Source organism: Trichosurus vulpecula, chromosome 1 (assembly GCF_011100635.1).
Source record: "Trichosurus vulpecula isolate mTriVul1 chromosome 1, mTriVul1.pri, whole genome shotgun sequence".
In the NCBI taxonomy this organism is placed as follows: Eukaryota; Metazoa; Chordata; class Mammalia; order Diprotodontia; family Phalangeridae; genus Trichosurus; species Trichosurus vulpecula.
Genome location: NC_050573.1, coordinates 201,018,843 through 201,028,766, shown reverse-complemented (window position 1 = coordinate 201,028,766; position 9,924 = coordinate 201,018,843).

Below are 9,924 nucleotides of genomic sequence, written 5' to 3'. Positions count from 1 at the left end.
AATGAAGGGTCAACCTTATCCTTTGTTGCACTTTCTTTTTTGTCTTTGTATGCCAGCTGTATACTAGGTATTTATTTAATGCTTGTTGAATCAATTAACTATTATGGTATAAATGGAGAAGCAGACGGAAAAAAGGTTAACTCTAATGAGGAAATTTTACTATCTGTTTGAATTGTTTACCTTTAAAAAAACTATATTTTCTTATAAAAACTCCATTCTGTGGCTAGGGATATGATTTTTTAAATAAGAATAATTGTCCTCTATTTATAATGGAATGATTATAAAAATAGTAGTAGCAGCATCTTTTTAGCAACCCACTGGGATATATTTCTAAGGGCAACAAACTGGAGAAGGAAATTCCAAATGAATTCTCAGTGGAAGATGTCCTGCACTTGTAGGTCATAGCAGGACCACTTGAACACATTTCTGCTGAGTTGTTTGAATGAAAGAGATCCCATGAAGTCATTTAGTATCTTCTACTGCTTTCAGACAGACCTACATCCAAAAAAGCCTTAGGCATATGAGAACAAATGTATCCTATTCTTTTAACTCCACCAATCATGTTCATGAATAATTTCAGTGAAATAATGCTTACTAAACTGGCAGATGCTGAAAAGCAGAGTGAGAGAGCGAGAGAGAGAGAGAGAGAGAGAGAGAGAGAGAGAGCTAGTTATAGTGGATGACTGAATCAGGATTGGATTTAATAGGGATATAGATAGAAAGATAATACATATATTTATATACACATATATAATCTTTAATATTTTGGTACTTAGATGTATCTTTCATGTTATTAATGTAGATGCTCCCTAAAATGATAGAAATTATACCTCTTTCACACTGGACATCTCTTTTCCATGTCATTTCATAAATCCTCATGGAGTTCACCCACCTTGCTGGGACCTTCCTCTAGTTCTTTTGACATGAACCTTTGTGATGACACAACATAAACCACTTCCTTTCATGCAATTCTTGGTAGGTAATGTATTGGAGGCTGTTTACGATAATTATGTGCCTCTTTGTTGCTCTTTGTGGCATCCTCATCTATAATTCTTCTAAGTTTATGATATGCTATCCCTTGCAGTCTTACAACATCAATGGAAGAACATCGGTATAAAATATGGGCTTTTGTCTTATAGCAGAGGTGATTAGGAGGTCCTTCCTAGAATGATAAAATGAGTTCTTGATTAGTTCTCAAAGACTAGGACTGTATTGGTGATAATTCTCAACTGAATAGGAATGGACTTTCTTGTAGGGACAGGCCACCACTTTTATGATCAATGAAAATGACCCATCTGCCTAGGGACTCTTTTCTAGTTTTTTCTCTCCTTTGTAATTCTTGCCTAAAGTGTAACAGAGGGGTAGTGGTAGTGGCAAATTTCTCCTCAGCCCCTTGGAGCAGCAATGGCAATGTAGAGGCACAATGACATATTGCATAGAGTGCTGGATTGGAGTAAGGAAGACCTGAGTTCAAACCCTCAGACCCTGTCTAGCTGCATGGCAATGGTCAAGTCTTTTAGTTTATTCTTCTATAAAATGAAGGTCTTGGATTTGATGACCTCTAATATCCTTTTCAACTCTGAATTTATAATTCTGTGGTCCTTCCAGTTCTAAATCTATGATACTACAAGACCGTGATTTGTAGCAAAAGCACATCACATGTGCTTGCTGACAATGAGCTTGACATTTGAGTTCAAGTCCCTGTTTGCCTTCTTCCTGTCAATTTCATTTTGTGAACATAGGTCAGTAAATAATGATGCAGAGCAATGGACACTTCTGGTCTCAGTGGTCATTTTGTGGGTCAAGCATTCCTGAGTCTGGAATTTGGACATCATCAGATTAACAGATTTCCGTAGGTCACTGTCAGGATCACTGGGTAACTGGAGTAATAGTAAAATGATGATGAAAAGTAAATAAAACCATATCTTTTGCTGTCTCTCCATGATACTTTCTGTGAGTTGCTTGGACTGTAGGTTTGAGGTTAAGTAAAATATCACCTCAGCAGTTCTATTAAGTGTTTTTCCACAGTACGTAAACTCTAAGGAGTATAATGGACTGAGTATGTTATCTTTCCTACATTTGCTCATGATGTCTTCAAGTCCTTTGATTTTTCAGTATTTTCTGTTGTGGGGGAAATGAAAAAAGGCTGTTCCCTAATTCATATTGTATATTGAATAACTATTTGGAAGAGGATTCTAAAAACCACTTTTGAGAGGATTCTAGACATGAACCATGTCTAAAATTTGTTTTATAGTAAAGTTCCAGGGTAAAGGCAACACGAGAGAAAGGACCAGACCCTTTTTGGGGACAGAACTTCCAGAATGAAACTGGGTCTATATGAGTTGAGAAGCCCTTTTCTAAACATCTTGGAGTATGGGATCATTTATTATACCATAGTAATATTTCATTACATTCATGTACAACAATTTAGTAATCCCTTTCCCAATTGACCTTTCCCCAGTTCTTCGCTATCACAAAAGTGATATAAGCTAGCTTTAATATAGTGCCTTGTAAATGTTATCTAATTTTATCTTTATAACAATCCTGGGAGGCAGGTGCCAATTTATAACCATTTGACTGATGACAGACAGAACTTAAATGACTTGATCAGGGTCATGCAGCTAGTAAATGTGTGAGACTGGATTTGAACTTGGGTCCTCTTTATTTCAGGTCCCATGCTTTAGCCATGGTACCACCTAGCTGACTCTAAAAGAGTACTGCTACAAATATTTTTAGTACATATGGGAAAATTCTTTTTTCATCAATGACCTCCTTGGAGAATGTACTTAACATACCTAGTAGTGCACTCTCTGGGTCAAAGTGCATCACCAGTTTTCCTTCCTTTTTCTTCCTTTTCTATTTCTCACTGTTTAAAACTTCCCATCTTTAAAAACAAAATTTTTTATACATATGCATATACATATACATGTACACCAGGGTGGGGAACCTGAGGCCTTGAGGCCACATGTGGTCTTCTAGGTTCTTGGGTGTGGCATTTTGACTGAGTCCAAATTTTATAGAACAAATCCTTTCATTAAGGTGATTTGTTTTCTGAAATTTGGATTCAGTCCAAAGGGCTACACTTGAGGACCTAGGGGCCACATGTGACCTTGAGGCCACAGGTTCCTGACCCCTGATATACATACACACACACGCGCGTGCGCACACACACACATATAATACATATATATATATATATATTTTCCTACATGGCTTCCTCATACTATGACTATGTAAAATAGCAAAACGAGATACAAAGAGGGAAAAAAAGAAAGGGAGAGAAGGTGAGAGAGAGAGAGAGAGACAGAGAGAGAGGAAAAGGGAGAGAGAGAGAGAGAGAGAGAGAGAGAGAGAGAGAGAGAGAGAGATTAAACCATTATAAAATTGCTGGGACAACTTGAGATTAAGTCCTACCTCTGATTGTGTGACATTGCTTAAATCTCTTTACTTCTTAGCAAGTTGCTATGGTCATGGAGAACTTAAGTGAATTGAGCCAGGCCACACATACTGGTCAGTATGTTGCAAAACAGGTGCCAATTTGCATTGGTTCCAGGACATCCTCAATGGCAGGGGTAGGGAGCTCCTTAAAATGATGATCTCATAGGTCTATACAAAAAATATGTAGTAGCATTTTTACAGCAATTTGCTATGATATATTCCTAATGGCAAATAACTGAATGGGGAAAGTTTGAATGAGTACTCAGTGGAGAAAAAATGTTTCAGTTAGGTCCAAAAAATCAACTGCCCAATTTTAGAATGGAGAAAGGAGGGACTAGCTGAATAGCAGTTCATGATAACAAGACTGGAGTTTTAGTAGATTGTAAATGTAATTGAAGTTGATTGTAATGTAATTGAAATGAAAAAAATATTAAAAGTTGATGTAATTTTAGGCCTCATTAAGAATGATATCTGAAATAAGGGAATGGGTCTGGTCAGCCCATACTTTGAGCATTTTATTCTGTTCTGTTCCTTCCGTTGCAGAAGAAACAATGACTAATTGCAAAACATTTGAAGAAGATATACAAAGATGTTGAGATGGTATGGAAAATACATCACATAAAGAGCATTTGAAAGAAATGTGGATGTTTGCCATGGAAAAGAGAAGAAATGGAGAAATATGATAGTAAGTATTTGAAGAATTATTAGGAAGAGGGGTTATACTTATGCTGTGCAGTTTTAAAGGACAGACCTTAGAATAATAGGCAAAAGCCACAGAGAGTCAAACTTCAGCTCAGAATAAAACATAATGTTCTAAAAACTGGAGCAATAGCAAAATGGAATACCAGAGGGAAGGTTTTCAAGTATAGACTACAGGACTGCTCTGATGTGAGAGATACGATAGCGGGAATTTCTTCAAAAAGATTTGACTAGATGACATGTAAATTTTTTTTCAACCTTGATTCAATGATTCTTCAAATTTATGTAAACTTTAGTATTATCTTCTGGTGTTTAAATTACTGAGCCAAAAGAAAACAACCTTGGGTGTCAATAATTGAAAGGATTAAATTCTTTTTTTTACCAAAGTAATAATTTTCCTTTAAAGTTGGATGACACAGAATATTACTATAGTGTACAATGCTGTCTCAGACAGAGGCACTTTTTGAATGTTGTATGACTTTGGGAATCAATACCATTTATTCATTGATTCATTAAAGGAACAGTTATTGAGCAGCTACCATGTACAAGATTTCGTGCTAGATGCTGAAGACAGGAATATGGGAAATTTCTGTTAAAGTCAACGTCATCTTTATGAGACTTCATAACGCTGCAGTGATGTGAACTTAGGAGCAGTAAGCAAATTTTCTAGTCCCCAACATATCACTCCAAGATCATTACTGAAATTTGAAGTTTCTCTATGCTCCAAGGATAAAATCTTTGATTCCACTTTAGAAACGAGGCTTAAAATACCAATACTTCTGCACATTGGTTTAAATTCGTAAGATTTACATTACTAATATTTTTACCTTTTCTTGGGAATAAGTTTTAATTGCGAGGTGGGACATTTGTTACCATAATAATAGAGGGGACACAGTGGTGGTAGAAAACTTTGTAGAAAGGGAGGGGATTGTGGGTATACCTTAATGGATAAATTTCCTTTACTTGACACTCTTTTCCTCCCCTCCCCCCCACCCCACCCCTCTGGGGTATTCCTGTTTAGTGCATAAAAATGTATAAATTACTGGTTTCCAACTTCCTGTTGCAAATCAAATTGTTTACAGAACGTCCATGGAATATCTCCAACAATAAAAGGGGATTACTATCCATTCACTCATTCATCTTTTATTAAGCTCCTACTATATGCCAACATCGGCATATACTACTTAGGTAGAGGTTGGATTATATGGCATCTAAAGAGCTTTCCAATTCTATAACTCTTTGATTCTGACTTTTTTGTTTAGAAGGGGATAGTTAAGGGAGAAGTGAGCTCTGTGACTGTTAATAGTAAGTGAAATGACCAAAATGGTGATGATACTTTCTATTGACAAAGATATTCTGAACCAGTTTGCAGAGGTTATGATCTCTGCTCCTACCTGGACTCTAAGGCAGGGTGCGTATGTGTGTTTGTGTCTGTTTGGAGGGTTATGGGGTGGATCTAGTATCTAGTGATCTGAGATGCAAACTTTATGGGTTTTTAGGGTTTCAATGAGTTAAGGCTAATAATCAGAAAGAAAAATATGACTGGCTATGCATTAGCCACTGTATGGGTCATAGCTATTTGAATCTAGTGGCTGAGAGCAGTCATTGGATTGACCATCATTCTGTTATCATTAAATTTTGGCTCCAGAGAAGTTGTGGGAAGTAGATATATTTTTTTCCTTGCTGAATTTCAGCTTAGCAGACCCATACTGAGATCTGTTTTGAACTCCCTGTGAAAACAGCAAGGCATAAAGTTCCAGGCATTTTATTACTATTCTTATGAAAATAATTTAAAGAAAAAAATTTGCAACAGACTTAAGAACAAATGACAGGAAAATAATCATAGCGAGAACATTTAATAAAGACTTGTCATCCATTTTCACTTTATTCTCAGATGTGCAAATTTGAGAATCTTTTATAAATTCAAATATTACTAGAAGGTGAAACAAAATTCATCTTTGCAAATAACAGGTTTTATAAAATTGTTGGAATCTTAAATTAGTGACAGACTATACTTGCAGTCTTCAAAACAACAAGTTCATTTATCCTTTCTCCAATCACTAAAATCTTAATTAGAGGCAGGAACTAATTTTTTTCAAGAATTACTCTCCAAGTTTGTTGGAGGAGAAAAGCTGTAGATTTGGGGTCAGTAGATGTAGGCTAAAATCTGAGTTTGCTACTACCTAGAATTATAATTGGAGGAAAGTCATCATGCCTCTTTTACCCTGCTTTTTCTTGTCCATTAATGAAGATATCATACTAGTCTACTTCCAAGATCCTTTCCAGTTCTTTCATATACAACTAATTATGTCTCATTTTCTTACCCAGAAAATCAGATTAACTTCCAAAATTACAAATATCAAATCTCAGCTTTAACTTTGGACTCTTAGTTCTAATATAATGGATGGAAGGATAGTCTTGGAATCAGAAAGAGCTGGGTTCAAGGCCCTTATCTTCCACATATTAGGTGTCCTTGGACAAAGCATTTAACCATTCCCTAACTCTCTAACATTGTACATTCTAGATCAGTCATTTATCTTCATTGTCTCTCTAACTGTTGCCCCAAACAAACAAATCCTCAATCAGTTTCCAAAGTAAATTAAATTTACTTTAAATTAAATTAAACATCAAGCTTGTCTTTGGTCACAAAAGCACTTCTAATGTCCTGAGTCAGAAATATTTATTTTTCAGAGTATCTGTTTTTGAATCCTAGCTCTGTTACATATTACCTATGCCATCTTGAGAATGTTACTTAACCTCTTGGGCCTCTGGAAAAGTTGTACTAGATCACATCCAAGGTCCCTTCCAATTGTGAATCTATGATCCTACGACCTATAATATTGTAATACTTTCCTAATAGGTCTAATAGACGCTTCTCTCTATTGTCATTCCTATAGGCTACTGCTGAATTGATCTTTAAACCCCACCCTCCAAAAGTACCACTTTCATTAAAGTATGTCCTTGCTCAAAAACATTCAGTGTTTTTCCATCACTTACCTCTATAGCCTGGCATTCAATGCTTTCTACAATTTTGTTCCATGGGACCTTTCCAGTTTATACTCTGCTACTTTCTTACATAAAACTTTATTTTTTTAGCCAATCCTATCAATTTTTTCTTTCTTTTACTTCAATCTGTCATGCTGAGCTCTGAAATGTTCCTGAATATTCCTTTTGCTTTCCTACTCTCTGCTCATTATTCCTGGCATGCCCAATCCCCATTCTCTGTGCTTATTCAAAATACACTCTACCTTAAATGTTCAGTCAACACTCATCCATAAACCTTTCTACCACCACTTCAGTCCATAGTGATCTGTCCCTCATTTGGTGCTTACCATTTATCACATTTTATTCTAAGTAACTTTTCACTTCCATAAGAATCCATTAAATGCCTACTATGTGCTAGGCACTATGCCTCTCTGAGGCTTCAAATACTGACTGACTCATGGAATAAGTTAATAATTTCCTTCAAATGAATACTTTTCTTTATCCTTTGCTTCTGGATCCCTGGCTCAATGGAGGGCTGAACCAAGCATGAAATCAGTGGTGGAATAACAATCATTATTTGAACTTTTTTGTGTTCACTGTAATTTTGAAGTAAACTGCACATTTCAGCCCAATGTGAAGTTCTTAAATTGGCTAAAAGGTTTTTTTTGTTGTTGCCATCATGTGTAATGTCTCCCCTGGTGCAATATGCACTATATAAATTACAGCAACTATAGCTTTATGACAGGGGCTCCTTTGGCTGATACCCAGACATGACCTGCACATTCTTACCCAGTAACTTTTCCCAAATGCTGAATGTTACCTGTGTGTGATTAGACCTCATTGGTTTTGGGTTATAAACGATTGTGTTTTATACTTTATTACTCAAGGTTCTTCATTAGGTTTGGATTGAATAAATACTAAATTATGGGGACGGTTTTTCAGGTTTCTATATAATTTGAGCAAACCATTTTTTTTTGAGATATTGTCTCAGATGAGAAGCTAATTTCCATAATTACCTGTGACTCATTTGGGTTGCATGCCAAGCTTTCTGTAGATTTGTTTTTGCTCTTTTGAGGTAATGCTGTTCATAATTTCCTGCCATGCTCTGTTGTGCCATATAAATGAGTTTATATTCTAAAATGATGTTGCCCTTGGCTGCTGCCTCTCTCTGATTGGCAAGGAATCATTTAATGGGTAAAGATTTTGCTGGGTCCTTTAGGCTTCCTAGCTATGTCAGCTACTTTACACAAGTAAGGCTTTCATGGGGAGTGATGGCAATGAAGGTCAGCATCATTTTCTTTTTTCCATTTTTGAACCTTTGGCATTGCCAGCTCATTTGAATAGTTCTAGTCGAAAGTGTATTACCAATTGCAAAATTACTGAATTTCAAAATTATAAATCACAAAACCTCCAAGCTAGAAAAATCGCAGAAGTTTTTTAGTCCAACCTTTAATTAATCAAGAACTCACTATACAATATGCCTCCCAAATGGTAGATCAGCCTTCACTCAATGATCTCATGAGAGGAGGAGGAAATAGTGGATATCAGGCTCAAGATGCCTAAAACACAAAGATTCATGAATTTGCATTGACAAATACGTAAAACACAAACCTGCAACCTATCACTTCTAATACACTATCCCAAGATGTATGAAAGATTGATACTCAAGGATGTGAAGAACTTGTAGGAATCCATAAATTGATACAGAAAATGCATGAAGTGCTCAAAGGACTCATAGAAACCCCCAAATCATACATGTTTCCCATGACTACCCAATACAAGGGTATTTCCATAGAGTTGTGGCCAGGTAATTGCTGTTATAGGTATTGCAGGAAAATATATTGAGACCCAGGAAATAGAGGTCTTGACACCAGAGTCCTTGGTACTGTCAAACGGTTCAACATGAGAAATGGATACATTTTTGTCAGTAGAAATGACATTAAAGAAGATGAATTACCATCTATTTTGCCACTGTGCCCGAAAGACCACCAAGTGAGAGAGGGCCAGAACTACCCTGTTTCATATAGACACTTATATGTATATATGTATGTAAATATGTATGCAGATGCTTGACACATGTACTAGCTGTGTGACCTTGGGCATGTCACTTAACCCCGACTGCCCTGCCAAAAAGCAAAAAAAAAAAAAATAAAATAAATATGTATGAATACACCTATATGTATATGTATGTATATACATAAGTGTTAAGAATCACTATGCTGTGCTATATAGGGGATAAAAAGATGATTAAGTCATGATTTTGCCCATCAAGAGCTATAGATGGATGGATGGCTAGATAGATGATAGATACACCTATATTGAGTATTATATATATGTATATATATGCACATATAAAGTACATACATAAATATATGATAAATAATAAATATAATATATAAATATATACATATAGTTGTAGCTGTCATCTGTCTTTCTGTTTGTCTATCCGTCCATCCATCTATCTATCTATAGCCCTTGATGGCTGAAACCATGACTTATTCTTATTTGTATCCCCTATATAGTATAGCATATTGAATAGTACTCTTAAAAAAGTAATCAGTAAATATTCGTTGAACTGAAAGTTTACCATACGATTGCTCAAATATCATAGATATAGATTTTTAAGTGAATTTGTACCAACTTAAATATTGTTTCTATATAGTTAGAGAGACAACATGATGTAGTATGTAGAAGGCCAGCCTTGGAGTTCAGATTTAATTTTTCTTTCTTTTTTTCTCTTCCTTCCTTCCTTCCTTCCTTCCTTCCTTCCTTCCTTCCTTCCTTCCTTCCTTCCTTCCTTCC